This window comes from Rana temporaria, chromosome 4, assembly GCF_905171775.1.
Source record: "Rana temporaria chromosome 4, aRanTem1.1, whole genome shotgun sequence".
Classification (NCBI taxonomy): domain Eukaryota; kingdom Metazoa; phylum Chordata; class Amphibia; order Anura; family Ranidae; genus Rana; species Rana temporaria.
In genome coordinates this window covers 420685209-420702521 of record NC_053492.1, presented here as the reverse complement: position 1 = coordinate 420702521, position 17313 = coordinate 420685209, and the positions used below count along the sequence as shown (strand labels likewise).

The 17313-nt window shown below is 44.5% G+C and overlaps 1 protein-coding gene across 1 annotated transcript in view; it reads right to left on the bottom strand.

The window, feature by feature from the left end:
• ITPKB (inositol-trisphosphate 3-kinase B) overlaps nucleotides 1-14089 on the bottom strand; it is a 151140-nt gene extending 137051 nt beyond the window's left edge. Inside the window, exon 1 of the mRNA XM_040351335.1 lies at nucleotides 13655-14089. The gene's annotated coding sequence lies outside the window, so the exon portion shown is untranslated. The remainder of the gene's footprint in view (nucleotides 1-13654) is intronic.
• Between the last annotated feature and the right edge of the window lie 3224 nt (nucleotides 14090-17313).

Genomic DNA, 17313 nt, shown 5'->3' with positions numbered 1-17313 from the left:
TAACATGCTCTTTACATTTTTCTGCAGCTGTGAAGCACAGCATCGTGATGGCATCATGTGTACAGCTGTGAATGGCTGTATGATTAGTGTTCAGGCAGGTGGTTGGGGGGGGTTGGGCAAAACCGTGGCTCAACAGCCTGGTTTTACCACCGCCCCCCTGGCCACCTGTGTGAATGCGCCCTTACAGAAAAAATGAAAAGGTGAATCCTCCACACCCTCCATTGCATTTAACTCTGTAGGTGATAGAGTTTCACTGTCCACGCAGGATTAGTGTGCTTCTGATTGGTCAGTGCCGGCACGTGACTGTGCTGACCATTTAGAACTGATCTGATCTGTCCAGGCATCTTTAGGGAAAGAAGAAGAGCAGTGCAGTATTCAAACCCCATGACCGCTGCACCGGGCTGCAAGGACCTGGGGTTTCTGTATCACCCATGGATACAGTTTCTGTATCACCCATAGATACACTTTCTGTATCCATGGGTGATACAGAAACTGTACCACCCATGGAGGCAACTGCGGCAAGGACTGGGGGGAATGGGTTGGGAAGGGTGTAGAGTAGGGGTCTCAAACTGGCGGCCCTCCAGCTATTGTGGAACTACAAGTCCCATGAGGCATTGTAAGGCTGACTGTTACAAGCATGACTCCCACAGGCATTATGGGACTTGTAGTTCCACAACAGCTGGAGGGCCACCCGTTTGAGACCCCTGAGTGTTAAACTGACCTTGCATGTTCAATTTTTTTGTACAAATTTCCTTTAGATTTACCTTGAACTATGTAGAGCAAGGGCCTGCCTAATTCAATACAATTGAAAATTGTTTCATTTTGACCTCATAATTTTTTATAAATCTAAAGAAAAATTGTACAAGAAAATATATATATATATATATATATATTTGGTGTTAGGTCAACTATAATTATATATATATATATATATATATATATATATATATATATATATATATATATACTGTATATATACAATTTATAGCCCTTTTTACCTGCCGTTTAGTGCTGGCCCTCACTTTGTTGGTAAGCTAATAAAAAAGCCTAATTTAGCTACTTATACTAGCTGCAGTTACAAGTACATTGAAGGATTTTTAACCTGAATACATAGCTGAATTCGTTTGTCTTACTATCTGGCTGGAATTCAGTATGTATGAGGAACCCAAGATATCACCGCAGGCACTAAACTTTGCCCTTTTTTTCCAAGCAGCCAAGGTTGTACGTAACACAAGGCCAGTGCCCGGGAAAGCAGAGTAACAGCGGGCAGTGCCAAAGCACAATATTTACAGGTTTGTTTTCCGCCCGTAGATGCCAGTCGTCCCTGAAATTAAGGCTCCATGCACACTGAAGCTGATAAACTGCAGTTTATTGGCATTTTGGGCTTTTTTTAAAAAGCCCATAAACTGAACCCTATGTTAGCCTATGTGCCAATGCACATAGCTTTGGAGTTTATTGGCTTTTTTCGGAACGCCCGAAATTTGTGTTCAAAGTGCCGTTTTTCGACGGGAAAAAATGCTAAAAAAACGCAAAACGCCGGCACCAGCGTTTTTTTGCATTTCTTTATCCATTGAAAAAAAAAAGCTAAAAAACGCTACACTGAAAAACACTAATAAACGCTAAAAAAAATTGAAAGGCTCCCTGCAAAGCTACTGGCGTTTTTTTATAGCTTTTTTTTTGCTTCAGTGTGCATGGAGCATAAACATGGAACTGTTTTTTTATTTTTTTATTGGATTTGCCAAACAACTGCAAACAAACAAAAAATAAATCCTCTCTTTCTCACAGATGAGGACAATTTGAGAAAAATGGGTTCAGGCTCCAGGTCTGGTCTTCCCATCATTGCCTTACTGATTACAATTCACTGAGCCACAAGAAATATACAGCTTTGACTTTCATAAGAATTACTATAAAAGGTACAAATTAATGATGTTTTGTATTCATAAAGTTATTTTGTTAAGCGCTGCGCAAACTGTTGGCGCTAAATAAATCCTGTATAATAATAAAGGGACCATTTACTTGTTTGTGGTGCGTTAATTCACATGCGTCATGCTGCACATTAACCGCAGAGCACTTTTTACAATTTGGCACTGCGTCGCTTTGACAATTGCGCGGTCGTGCAACGTTGTACCCAAACAAAATTGATGTCCTTTTTTTCCCACAAATAGAGCGTTCTTTTGGTGGTATTTGACCACCTCTGCGGTTTTTATTTTTTGCGCTACAGAACAGCGACAATTTTGAAAAAAAACACAATTTGGGTTATTTACAAAAGGAAAATCCACATTGCACTACAAGTGCACTGAAAGTGCACTTTGAAATGCAGTCGCTGTAGATCTGAGGGGAACATGCATGGAAAATAAAAAATTTTTTTAGCTTGCACATGATTGGATAATAAAATCAGCAGAGCTTGCCCTTGTTTCAGATCTTCCCCCCAGATCTACAGCGACTGCACTTACAAGTGCACTTTCAGTGCACTTGCAGTGCACTTGTAGTGCAAAGTGATTTTGCCTTTTGTAAATAACCCCCTATATCTTTTACTTTTTGCTATAATAAATATCCCACATTTTCTCCCAAAAAACAATTTTTTTCCTCAGTTTAGGCCGATATGTATTCTTGTACATATTTTGGTTAAAAAAAAATCGCAATAAGCGTATATTGATTGGTTTACGCAAAAGTTATAGCGTCTACAAAATAGGGGATAGTTTTATGGCATTTTTTTTATTTATATTTTTTTTTACTAGTAATGGTGGCGAGCTGCAATTTTTATCGAGACTGCGACATTATGGCAGACAGATCGGACACTTTTGACACATATTTGGGACCATTGACAATTTTACAGCGATCAGCGCTATAAAAATGCACTGATTACTGTAAATATGTCGCTGGCAGGGAAGGGGTTAACACTAGGGGGCGATCAAGGGGTTAACTGTGTTCCAACTGAAGGGGGGATGGGACTTACTAGGGGAGATGGCAGATCGCTGTTCATACTTTGTATGAACACACGATCAGTTATTTCTCCCCTGAAGGAACCAGAATCTGTGTGCTTACACACACAGATCATGGTTCTCGCTGTGTCATGAGCGATCGCGGGTGCCCGGCGGTCATCGTGCTCACCCCCTTGCGTCCTCTCCGGGGGCGAGCAGTGGGCGCACACGCCCCCTAGTGGCCACAGGGCGAAGAGACGTAACATAACGTCGTTTCGCCCAGCCGTGCCATGTTGCCACAGTAAAACCTGCGGAAAGTGGTTAATGTGTGCTGTGTTAAAGCAGTCCATTAAAATGCACCAATGTGCCCTAACATGGTGGAAATCTAGAGTGACCTTTTTTTAACGCAATGTACCTCAACACACTACCATGCATTGGTGTTTGCTGTGGTGCGCACACCAACACAGGTGTGTTGCCTTAGTGCGTTGGGGTGCCCTTGAAAATGAACTGCACCATTGCACAGAAACTTTGCGTTTGTGTTAATGGGCCCTCATACATCATTACCTGTATTTTTTACTGCACGTAGTATAAGCATCTGAATTTATTCAACTTGGCATCAGCCCCTTGCAGTTTCTGTACAGTAGGGCTCAGACTGGGGGAGGCAAAAGCAGCACATGGAGCATCATAGGCGTGCGCACAGGGTGTGCCAGGTGTGCCTAGGCACACCCTAATTCACCCTGTGTGGTGCAGATTGCACCGAACTATACTGTGTCAAACGTGCACTAATGCACAGAAAAATACAGCATTAAATGGCACGTAACACACAGAAATATACTGCGTTAAACATGCAGTAATGCACTGAAATATACTGCGTTAAGCGTGCACTAATGCACAGAAATATGCTGCATTAAACGTGCAGTAACGCACTGGAATATACTGCGTTAAACATGCACTAATGCACAGAAACATACTGCGTTAAACGTGCAGCAACGCACAGAAATAGACCCCTGATATTTAACCAAAGCTCCCTAATGGGGCTCCTAAAATAAAAACTACTGACACTGCCCTACTGACACTGTCTACGGCTCTGCTGACACCATCAGTATACTGTATATACACATGCAAATATGTTTGATCTTTGGGGTGCACACCCTAATGCAATAGGCTGCGCACACCTATGTGGAGCATGCAGATAGAAGGAGAATGTAGAGTGCCAGAGAGATAAGCTCATCATTGTGCTGCTTCTCCTTTAACTGTCCATTCATTGGATGGGATTAGGGAGCGGATCAGAAAGTGAAATTGCAGCAGAGAAAGATTAGGTCCCATTGTCTGCTAGACAGGGGTGAGCTGTGTACCAGAGCTGTGTAAATCTCAGGATTGGATAGACAGATATACAAATCTTTTGGCAGGATAATCAGCTCCTATGTATGTATTTAGTCTGTGTACTTAGCCCTTCACCTGGAGTTCAGATTGAAGCCGTCTTTCAAAAAGAAATTCCATGTTTTTGTCCAGACAGGACAGAAATATCTCTCATCTTAGCAGCCAATGCAGATCTGATGGCACCCGAGGGCATATGGGGCCCAGTGAGTAGGAAAGACATACCTCCCAACTTTCTGAGATGGGAATGAGGGACACCTATCAGCAAGAGTATGCAGGCATAGGACACACCCCTTGCCACGGCCCCTTAAAAGGAGACATTTACAAAAAAATACGATTGTTTAAACCCACAACTGCTTTTTTACCACTACTATTCCTTTGTATTGGCTTTTGTAGTTTTCAAATGCAGCCATTTAGAAATCAGATGAAAGGTTTAGCACTGGAAAAAAAGTGCATTTTATATACATCTGTATAGATCAGACCAAAATGAGGGACAAATGAGGAGAATGAGGGACAGAGGGACATTGCTCTAAATCAGGGACAGTCCCTCAAAATCAGGGACAGTTGGGAGGTATGGGAAAAAGCTTCCCCACTGTGCTGTATTCTTCGGTCTCCTGCACTGCCGAGAGGGTCAGTCCACCAAATTAATAAAACTGATGTAAACCTAATAGAAAAATCGATTTATTTTAGGAATTTTGAAACAACGTTCTGTCCAGCCAGGGCACTATCAGCATGGAGTTTGCATGTTCTCCCTGTGTTTATAAGGGTTTCCTCTGGGCATTCTGGTGTCACTGCAGTGACATGCTAATAGTGTAATTGGCTTCTATATTAACTGACCCTAGTACAAAGTGTTTCCCACATATTGAAAATTCAGGGTTCCAAATATCCCTCATCTCCTCCTTCATGGCAGTAGACAAGCAGGGATTTTATAAATTAAATACAAGTGTGTGTACAATGTTTTCTTGGGAATTGTATAGAATTGGGGGGGAAAAATCCAATAAAAAATAATATTCTTGATAAGGAAATCAACAAAAAAAAAATATTTCCCTATCGAAAATATTATTTTTCTTTCCTAATACTAGAAAGTTCCCAATTTTACGTAATGAATCCATCACTGGGCACCTCTGCTATACAGGAAACCCCTGATATTTTTTCCATCAGCGCTAAGTTATTCTTATCATCCTGATGTCCCCCGAGAGGATGTCAGACTGGGCTTCCCCTGAGCATCAACAGCGACCTTGTCTTCCTCTGCATGGAGACAGATATATTCTCCACAAGTGCTATTTTAAAGTTGCATACGCCATAAGCCTATGGTCACTCGTAAATTACACTATCTTAGGTCTACTACATGTTTTGTTCTGTTTTTTTTACCCAATGGGCAATAGGCCAATACACCATAAGGCTATCTTTCTCTACACTTTTATCATGAAGGAACTTTTAAAATTCAGGTCTGCTAAAAATGATTATATCTGCAGATGACTACATTGGTGGTAAATAGGGTTGTCCCGATACCGAGCATTTACTGTATTTATTGGCGTATAACACTCACTTTTCTACCCTGAAAATAGAGGGTAAAGTGTGCCTGTGTGTTATACGCAGGGGGCTGTGGAGTGTTTTTTTTCCTGAAACTTCCCTCCTAAAGTTAGGGTGCGTGTTATACGCCTGTGCATGTTATGTCAGAACTATACAGCCACCATCAGGCCAGAGATCAATCCACCACTGTTCACTACTCAAGGAACCCCTAGAAACCTCTGGAGGAACCCAGCTGAGAATGTCTGCCATAATTGCTCTGTCATCTTTCCTTTTTCTACTTCTTATGTGGGTGTCCTTAGGTTTCCCTTTTTTTTTTACTCCAAGTACCACCACAAAGAGAAGAAAAATGACCCCTCACCCACCGTCCAGTGGTGTTTAAAATGCCATCTTCATAGACAGCTAAAAAGATAGCTGGTGCCACGTAGCTGGCTTTACCAAGTTGTTTTGGCCCCAGAACTATGCAGGCATCATAAAATAGAACAGTGGTTCTCAACCTGGGGGCCGGGACCCCCTTGGGAGTCGAATGACAATTTTCCAGGGGTCACCAAATCCTGGGCTATTCCTGAAGCCCGTGCTGCTCTACCAGTCTTTTCACAGCCCAGAAAGGCTGTCCCTGGAGCCTGTGACTGTCCAGCGGGGCTGTTCTTGGAGCCCACAGTCGCCCATTTAGTTCACCGCATGGCTGGGGGCAGAGACTAAAGGTCAGCTGACTAATGAGGAATGTGAAGTGGGAGGGGCTGGAGGAGACCCTATCTCCTGATTGCGGCATAGGTGTCACTGCTATGAGACACCACGAAGTCGGAGACACAGTGAAGCCAGAGTCACAGTGAGTAACACTACCTGTGATTATAGTTACCATTAAAAGTCCCCACTACAGTTCTCAGATCAGCAGATGACCTTGATCAAGAGCATCTAAGTTGGCTGATCAGAACTCCCCCTAACACTGCCACTGATCCCATTCCCCCACCAGCACTGTCACTCATCCCATTCCCCCCCCCCACCCACCACCGAGCAGTAAGAGAATGAATAAAAAATAGAGAATACATGCAATGAAGAGGAAAAGTGGAGGAGCGAACAAAGAAAAAGGGAGAAAAATAATAAGAAAGATGTCTAGAGGGAGGGATGGGGGGAAAAAAATAAGAAATTAGCATAAAGAGAGATAAAAGGGGAAAGAAGGAGAACAAAGAGAAAGAGTGGTACATCGTAAAATGTACCATAAGGGGTATAATACCGTACGAGTGGAAGGGACTCAGGGAGCGCTAAATGTCTGTGGGTTAGGGGTGCAAATGACTTGTCTTGCCTTGGGTGCTGACAGCAAACGCTACGAAAATAATTTTACTGTTAGGGGTCCCCACAACTTGGGAAATTTTATCAAGGGGTCACGGCACTAGAATGTTAAGAACCACTGAAATAGAAGGTCAATCCGCCACAGCTTAAGAAACATCTGGAGGAACCTTAGGGTTTCATGGAACCCTGCTTGAGGATGGCTGGTCTAGGGCAGGGGTCTCCAAACTTTCTAAACAAAGGGCCAGCTTACTGTCCTTTAGATATAAGGCGGGCCAGAATGATTCCATTGGGAGTAGAAAAGATCAAGATGTCAGTATGAATAAACAATGCCCCATCTTTGGTATGAGTGCGGGGAATAGTGCCCCATTATTTGTGTCAGTGAGAAAAATTGTGCCCCAAATTTTTTAACATGGTTTCCTATGGAACATGTTCACATCAATGCTTTTTTGTGCCTCTGCATTTTTGGAAGGGTTCATTTTTAGCAGCGTTTTGCATGTAATAGAATTCAATGGACCCGCATCCAAAATGCAAGTGCCACGTTTTTACCGCAATTTTGCAGGAGTACGCATCGTTTCTGAATGAAAGAAAGGTTCTAACTGGCAGACCTGCGTAAAATCTGCGCATACGCGTGTAAAATCTTCAGGTCTATGCATTTCAAATCTGCAGTTGTGTCCTACCTTGTTTTGTTTGCTGTGCATATTTTTGAATATGCAGCCGTGTGTATGGGGTCATTGATTGGTGCGTCATCTAATTGTGTACAAAATGTTCTATTGTACACATCTAAACGTAGTATATTTTCTGACTGTGTGATTGAGCTCTAAAAGAGGCCCTGTCTTTTGTTGGTATCTCCCTTCCACTAGGACTAATTCACCTCACCTTGCCCATGAGCAAACTTCTACACCCCATTGTGCAATCTGTGTAACGTAGCAACATGTCAGAGTCATTTAGCTGTCACTTCTGCCACCCCTGAACAATAAATTACCTTGCTGTTCATTCAGGTGATCGCACCAACTACAACATGACACATAACTTACACACTGTTGTGCTGCTCTACGACATCTGAGCCGGAAAATAGTAAACAAATACGCAGGCGTCCACAACCATGATTTAACTATATCCCTACCACACAATGCTAGGTTTACCTCAGAAGGAGGTTCTATTGCTGTTCATGAGGTACAATCAACTTTGTTTCCAATAACACTTTAAAGGGGTTGGAAACCTTTGTGTTTTTTCACCTTAATGCATCCTATACATTAAGGTGAAAAAACAATTTGCATTGTTCGGCCCCCCCAACAGCCCCATTTTACTTACCTGAGCCCCGATCCCGCGTCGCTCTCTCCACAGCTTCTCGGCTCTTCATTGGATAGATTGATAGCTGCACAGACATTGGCTCCCACTGCTGTCAATAAAATCCAATGATGTGGGGGGCGGGGGCCAAGTCATACACTCGGCGGCTATGCACGCCGAGTGTAAAACACGGGAGCGCGCCCGCAAGGTAACCCCCTCAGGAGAGAGCTTCCCAGAGGGGGTTAGCTATTGTGGGTAGGAGCCGCGAGAGACGCCGTGGGACCCCAGAACAGGAGGATCGGGGGCCACTCTGTGCAAAACGAACTGCACAGTGGAGGTAAGTATGACATGTTTGTTATTTTTTTCTTATTTTTTTTCTAAAACTGAACCTTTACAACCACTTTAAAACTTCAGCAAATGCTTAGGCCTGGTTCACACCTATGCATTTTTTTGTGCGTTTTCAGTTTTGCAGAAACACACTACAGTCCATTTAACATGGTTTCCTACAGATGTAGTTCACATCTGTGCATTGTATGGAAAGGGCCAGGGACTTTATTCTGGTTTTAGGTTCCATAGACTTCAATGGATTAAAAGTATGTATTGAAAAACGCAAAATGCGTGTGAATCAGGACTAAGGCCCCATACACACGATAGAATCCATCCGCAGATAAATCCCAGCAAATGGGTTTCAGCGGATAGATCCTATGGTGTGTACACGCCAGCGGATCTTTTTCCGCGGATAAATCTCCCCTGGGATGGATTCCAGCAGATCGGATATTCGCTGACATGCACAACATATCCATCTGCTGGAATCCATCCCAACGGATGGATCCGCTGGTCTGTACAGACTCACCGGATCCATCTGTCCGAAGGGATCCCCCGCATGCATCGTAATGATTCGACGCATGCGTGGAATTCCTTATATGACAGCGTCGCGCACGTCGCCGCGTCATAATCGCGGCGACGGCGCGACACGTCATCGCCAGAGGATTTCGGCGCGGATTTCAATGCGATGGTGAGTACACTCCATCGCATTAAAATCTGCTGAAATCCTCGAGAGGATTTATCCGCGGAAACGGTTCGCTGGACCGTATCCACGGATAAATTCTATCGTGTGTATGGGGCCTAAGGCTGGATTCACATCTATGCAGTTTTGGTGCTTTTTGAATTTTGCAGATTTGCACTACAGTGCATTTAAAGGGGTTGTAAAGGTAACATTTTTTTTTCCTAAATAGCTTCCTTTACCTTAGTGCAGTCCTCCTTCACTTACCTCATCCTTCGATTTTGCTTTTAAATGTCCTTATTTCTTCTGAGAAACCCTCACTTCCTGTTCTTCTGTCTGTAACTCCACACAGTAATGCAAGGCTTTCTCTCTGGTGTGGAGTGTCGTGCTCGCCCCCTCCCTTGAGGGGGTGAGCAGGAGAGTCAGGATGCTCTCTACGTTGCAGATAGAGAAAGGAGCTGTGTGTTAGTGGGCGTCCTGACTCTCCTGCTCGCTCCCTCCCCCCTCAAGGGAGGGGGCGAGCATGACACTCCAGACCAGGGAGAAAGCCTTGCATTACTGTGTGGAGTTACAGACAGAAGAACAGGAAGTGAGGATTTCTCAGAAGAAATAAGGACATTTAAAAGCAAAATGGAAGGATGAGGTAAGTGAAGGAGGACTGCACTAAGGTAAAGGAAGCTATTTAGGGGGGGGGGGGGGGGAATTACCTTTACAATTAACATGGTTTCCTATGAAACACGTTCTGTAGCGCAAATCTGCAAAATGCAAAAAACACTAAAAATGCATAGGTGTGAATCCAGGCTAAATCATCAGCTACAACAGATCAGAAAATATGTTAGCTGCTTATACACTGCCATGTTTTAAAATACTTTCAGGAAAAGACTGTCCTGCAAAGATGTGATATCAAAGGGAGTGATCAGCATTCGGAGTTGCGGGAGGCCCCGGAGATCGACACTGCTGGAAGTGTCCCATCTGGTTCTGCAGGACCAGTTCTCTGCAACACAGCAGTGTTGAGTGCCCCGGCGTCAGGAGAGTTAAGTAATTGGCCTCTTCTTTACAGGTATGTGCTATACTGAAGGCATTTTAGTACACGGCAGGGTCTTCTTAAAAATAGGTAAAGGGTGCTGGAGATTAGGTGATCCACAAAGGGTGTACTAGTAAACACTGTCTTTTTAAAATCTGAAAGCAAATGACACTTTTGCTTTGTGGCGCGTTGTGGTAATCCACATTACACGCATTAGAGCATTGAATTCTGAATGGCAGACCAATGCACTAAAGCAGGGGTCTCCAAACTGCGGCCCGAGGGCCATATGTGGCCCTTTTCTAGCATTTATCCGGCCCTTAGGGCACAATTCCTCCCACTGATATGAGGCACTATTCCTCCCACTGACACCAACATTTGGGCACTATATCTTCCACTGATACCAATGATGGGATACTATTCCCTTATTATTAGGGGGAATACTCCTCCTCCTCCTATTGACCACCAACCCTGAGGCCATATTTATTGTCACTGATGCTGGGCCGTGACATTTTCTGCCCCTGCTGGCCACAATCCGGCTCTCCTAAAGTCTGAAGGACAATAAAGTGGCCCTTTGTTTGAAAAGTTTGGAGACCCCTGCACTAAAGTAATGCAGATGCATTGCCACACACCACAATGCACAGTAACGCATGTGTCATAACACTGTGCATAGGAAAAAAATGCAGTATGTTTTTGTCCATTCTGGTGCATTAGCTGCCCATTTGAATTAAATTGTCAGCCTTAAAGTGCTAGTAAACTTTGTTCTACCATTTGTACCTACAGACAAGCCTATTATAAGGCTTACCTGTACTGTAGGTACTGTGAATATCTCCTAAACTCGCAACAGTGCATGCAGCCGGCGACGTCACCGGCGCATACGCTCTGAACATCCAGCATACAGTGCCGGACCCGTGCGGGAGTGACATCATCGCACCCACGGCCATTCATGTAGCCAGAGGAGGCGAACCCGGAAGATGGAAGCCCCTTCAGCGGTAACAGCGCAGGCTCTGGAGAGCTTCGTTCTAAGGTAAGTCACTCATAAGTCAAACCTTGCAGGGTTTTTTTCCCATTAACTGCGGTTTACTAACACTTAATGCATCACACCTTAACATGTGACACAACACGCATTAATGCAACACATGTGTGAATGGGCCCCTAAGTATAGTAAGGAGGAGTTAGAACATCTGTCAGGGTTTAATGCTGCTTCTGAGGTGGGGGGGGGGGGGGGGTTCCTCATTTCCTGTTTAGGTGATACTGTTTGGTACATTAGCTATTGTACCAATTTTTTCTGTAACAGCTAATATGACCAACAGCGAAATATGCGACATTCACTGGATTAATAAAGGTAATAAAGCTTCTAGGGTCTCTCACACCAGGTGTGGTAGGACTGCATTGGACGGTTATTCCAGCACAGTCCCTCCACAAGACAAAGCAAAATGCCTTGTCTCCTACCTGACCAGTGCACACCACCGCGTTGTGTGGTGAAAAAAGTATGACATGCAGTACTTTTTTCAGCGCAATGCAAAACAATCTATTGATTCACACTGTGCAGTGGCCAATAGAAGTTAATGACATTTTAATAAAGTCATTTAAAAAAAATGGAACAGTGCGCCGCACGGCGATCACCGCATCGGCAATGCTATCATTCCACCGCACACCAGCCGCTTTATTGTAACGCAATGGCTGGTGTGCATGTACCCTAAAATGATCTTACAAAATAGACTGCAAGCGACTTGCTCAAGAATGTATCACTGACTATTAGGCACCTTGAACCTACATATCGTCTGATAAACAAAAACCGTGGCAAAACCATGTCTGGATTGGATGCTAACAACCAATGAGATTCTACAAGCAATTTAAAAAAAATTAAAATGGTACAAATATATCAGTTTTTCTTTTAAAACGTATTTAAATGTGCTAAACTCCCTTATGCCCCGTACACCCGATCCGAATATCGTACAAAAAATGTCGTCCGAGGAAGAATCATACGATAATCGGATCGTTCGAGAGCCGATCATGACAGTTAATCCGATATTATTTTATCGGACATTCGACTTTCGGCACAAAAAATGTTCTCGTACGGTACAAGATAGTACGATTTTCGTTTAGTCAGTACAGTTGTCGTCCGAAAATACAATACAAATACATTACAACACATGACATCACTTCTGATTTATTTTTTCTGTCGTACCAGAATTTTCGTGACTTTAATAACCTATTTAATTTCTACTTGCAACTATTAAGCGGAAAAAGTCGTGCGATCTGTCGTACGATATTCGGATCGTGTGTGCGGGGCATTACTCTACACAGCGCAAACAGTTTTTGTTAAATGAGTCCCAGTTTAATCCCCTGAGGAAGCCTTAACGGCGAAACATGTAGGGATAGCTAGGACAATCTTCTGTGACCACTACCTCATACAATTTGGGAACACCAGCGACCCATAAACTCCTACGTCTGCTTTAATATTTGGTTTTATTGAACCCCTTTTTTGTACAATTTATATGTGTATGTTATCCTAATAAAATTTATATTTTTTCTATAATAACTATTTATTGTTGAATATACTGTCTTAGAACCGCTACCATGCCACTTTCCTCCTCTACTTCTACCAATTGCCTTTGGGATGAGGTGCGTATTGTTCTAGAATCACTCGGATCCTCTTTATTCTCAGTCTTGTTAAATGTTTTTGCAGAACGGCCAAATTACGAACTTTTTGAATTTCTGCCAAATAATTCTTTTAAGAAGTGTCCCCAATACAATACGCGCAGAACTTTGACCCATCACCTCTAAAAATGCAGCATTTCTCTACGCTTTAAAGTGTAATATTTGGAACTCGGAGTGGAATTTGCATGCAGTGTCTCTTTTTTAAGAGGGGGGGGGGGAGCGCGTGACAAAAGCCCCTTTTATCGTGGTCCAGCCTGTAAAGAAAGGATTTTTTTTTTTTTTTGCAAATCCTCTTTTCCTTGAAATTATTCTGCTATGGAAAAAAAGATTTTATTATTTACTGCAGAATCCCTTGTTCTAGCTAGCTACCCTTCTGTAAAGTTACATAACATTTTAATCATTCCTGAGCGTGTCTACGTGATGGGAGATCTCAATGCCAGGCTGGTACTATTGTCCGCCACACTGGGATGCATGTATGGGAAAACAGGCTGGGCTTAGGATGATGTCCTGGAAAGTAGGATAAGTAATGTCAGGCTTGCATAGCAAAGCTCCAACACTTACCTGGGCAGTAGATAGGTGGCAGATCTCTTCTAAAGGGTCTTCTGCTTCTTGGTGAAACTTCTGCCCAGTGCAGGCAGCGATCCCCCCAGTGCAGGCAGCAATCCCCCCAGTGCAGGCAGCGATCCCCCCAGTAAAGTCCCAATCCTCTGGTCGTTGGCTCTGTGGACCCCCGCTCTCTGTGTGGCTCTCAGCTCTTTTTCTCTGCTATGTTTGTTCAATGTGTAATGTCAAAGAATGCAGGAAGGAAGTTGTGAAGTCTGTCTGGGGTTGAACTCAGCCGAACAGGCTTCCTTGTACTAGGGTTTGAGTCAGGAGGGAACTCAGAAAGTTTCCATTGTCAGGGCAGCAAGCTGCACCCAGTGCTTGCAGATCACACAACTGCCTTTTTCCACTGCCTGAGCCTGAGCCAGAGAGGGAGAGAGAAAGAGGGAGAGAGAAAGAGGGAGAGAGAGAGCTGTGCCTTCATTTCCTGTCCAATCACTAAATAGCAGGAGGAGGCAGGACTCAGGCTCTGCAATTTGGAATCAGAAAAGAAAAAGCTTAATCCTCCTTGCCTGGGGATGCCTAGCGAGCTTACGGATGGGGACCAAGCATGGCTGACTGGCACACAGCTGTGACATTAACAGATGCGTCCGATGCCAATTTTCGAAAGGGTGCTGATAAAGACCAATTTTTACATTGAAAGCTCCCTTGGTGATGGACCTGGTCAGTATAGGTGTTGACATTTTCATGGGCTAAGTGCCTGATTTTCATATACCGTATTTATCGCGGTATAACGCACTCCTGCGTATACCGCGCACCCCTAAAGTTGCCCTGAATCCTGTGGAAAAAAAAGTTTTTTTGTACTTACAGTTTTGGTGTCTTGCGCGGCGTCCATCGGCGGCCTCGTCGCGTCCGGCGTCCTTCTGCGGCTTCGGGTGTCCTCTTCGTCGGGTCCGGCGTCCTTCTGCGGCTTCGGGTGTCCTCTTCGTCGTGTCCGGCGTCCTTCTGCGGCTTCGGGTGTCCTCTTCGTCGGGTCCGGCGTCCTTCTGCGGCGTCCTCGCGTCCTCCCCGCTTGTTTCCCCCGCCGAGTTTGAATACGCCGACATATACAGAGCGCAGTACACTCGTGTATTGTCGGCAATGCTCGGCAACTCTCGTGCTGACGTCCTGTACGTCCAGGACGTGAGCGCGGAAGGAGCTGAGACTGCCCGACTATACCCGAGTGTACTGCGCTCGGTATATGTCGGCGCAGTATTCAAAACTCGGCGCGGGAAATCGGGTATCGGCGTATACCGCGCACCCACGATTTTGCCCTGATTTTCAGGGCAAAAAAGTGCGCGGTATACGCCGATAAATACGGTATATATTTTTTAATTTTCATATATATATATATATATATATATATATACAGTCAAACCTTGGATTCAGAGTAACTTGGTTTGAGAGCGTTTTGCAAGACAAGCAAAATATTTAAATACGTGTTGCCTTGATATACAAGCGATGTCTTGATATACAAGTAGCGTCATGTCACAACTGAGTATAAAAGAGAAGAGAGGCGCCTCTAAAGCCTCGTACACACGTTCGGTTTTCTCGGCAAGAACCAGCAAGAAAACTGCTGGCAGAGCTTTCTTGCAGAGTAAACTGAGCGTGTGTACGAGGCTTTCAGGTTTCTCCTCTGGAAATCTGCCCAGAATCTCGACGAGAAATATAGAGATCCTGCTCTCTATTTTCTCGTCGAGATTCTTCTCAGCCTGTTTCCTGATGAGAAACCCAAGCGTCTGTATACTTACCTGTCGCATGCGCGGTAGTTTCCACAGCATAGGTAGGGTGAAGCAAGATGGCGGCGACGGCATCGAATGTGACGAGCGCATGCTTGTCATACACAATGACGTTACTGCGTTCTTGCCTTTCAAAAGAACTGCGGTTCTTTTGAAAGGAGTGTGTGTACACTCGGGCGGCAAGAGATTCTTGCCAAGAATCTCGTCAGGAAAAATTACGTTTTTTTCCTGACGAGATTCTTGCTCGTGTGTTAGGCCTCGTACACACGACCGTTTTCCTCGACAGAATCCATCAAGAAACTTGGTGGCAGAGCTTTTTTGGAAAACGGTCGTGTGTATGTTTTTCATCGAGGAAACTGTCGAGGAACTCGATGAGAAAAAAAGAGAACAAGTTCTCTTTTTCCTCGTCGGGAGTCTCAATTTCCTCGTCGTGTTTCTCGTCGGGCTGGTTTTCGACGAGAAACACGTTCGTGTGTTTGCTTAGAAACCCGCGCATGCTCAGAATAAAGTATGAGTTGGGAGCGCACCTTCGGTAAAAATAGCGTTTGTAATGGAGATAACACATTCGTCACGCTGTAACAGTCTGAAAAGTGCAAATCGTCTCTTACCAAACTTTTACTTAACACGCAGTAACATGAGATTAGCAAAAGCAGCCCCAACTTGTATATCAAAGCGAATTTCCCCATAAGAAATAATGGAAACTCAAATGATTCGTCCCACAACCATTTATTCATAAATCATAAATTATAGTCCATATTATTATTATTACCGTAATTATCGGGGTATTGCACTCTCCGGCGTATAGCGCGCACCCCTAAAGTGGACCCGCATTCCTGTAAAAAAAAGATTTTAGTACTTACAGTTTTGGTGTCTTGCGCGGCGTCCATCGGCGGCCTCGTCGGGTCCGGCGTCCGTCTGCGGCTTCGGTGGTGTCCTCCTCGTCAGGTCCGGCGTCCTTCTGCGGTGTCCTCCCCGCTCGATCCCCGCTTCCCGCGCTGAGTTTGAACTACTGCGCCGGCATATACCGAGCGCAGTACACTCATGTATAGTCGGGCAGGCTCGGCTCCTCTTGCGATCATGTCCTGTGCGTCCTGTACGTCCAGGACATGACTGCGAGAGAAGCCCAGCCTGCCCGACTATACACGAGTGTACTGCGCTCGGTATATGCCGGCACAGTAATTCAAACTCGGCGCAGGAAGCGGGTATCGGCGTATATCGCGCACCCAAGATTTTGCCCTGAATTTCAGGGCAAAAAAGTGCGCGGTATACACTGATAAATACGGCATTATACAGGATTTATATAGCGCCAACAGTTTGCGCAGCACTTTACATCAGGGAAGACAGTACAGTCACAATACAATTCAATACAGGAGGGATCAGAGGGCCCTGCTCGTATAAAAAGATTATAGCAATGTGATAAGTTGTGTAACCATAAAATGTCCATCCACAAATGGAAGCCTCCACAAGAGGATTAGAAGCAAAATCCAGCAGGAGCTACAGAGTATAAAAGAGAAGAGAGGCGCCTCTAAGGCTGGCCATACACCTATAGATTATCTGCAGATTTTCTATGGTTAGATGGAAAAAGTGGAACAGATTCCTCCTTCTACGCTGAACTGTGTGGATAGAGAATCTCCCACTGGCCCAAGCCTCCATATCTTGCTAGTCAGCCCCACTGGCTCTCAACCTAAACAATGCCTGCGTCCAATCAGAATGTTCAGGTATTGTAAGAGCCAACGGGCTGACTAGCAAGATATGGAAGCTTGGGCCAGTGGGAAGAAAAAAGAATGTGAGGAAAAGCCAATTACCGGCTTTTCCTGTTTACATCGTGATCAGCCGTGATTGTACTCGGCTGATCACGTGGTAAAGAGTCTCCGTCAGAGACTCTTTACCCTGATCAGT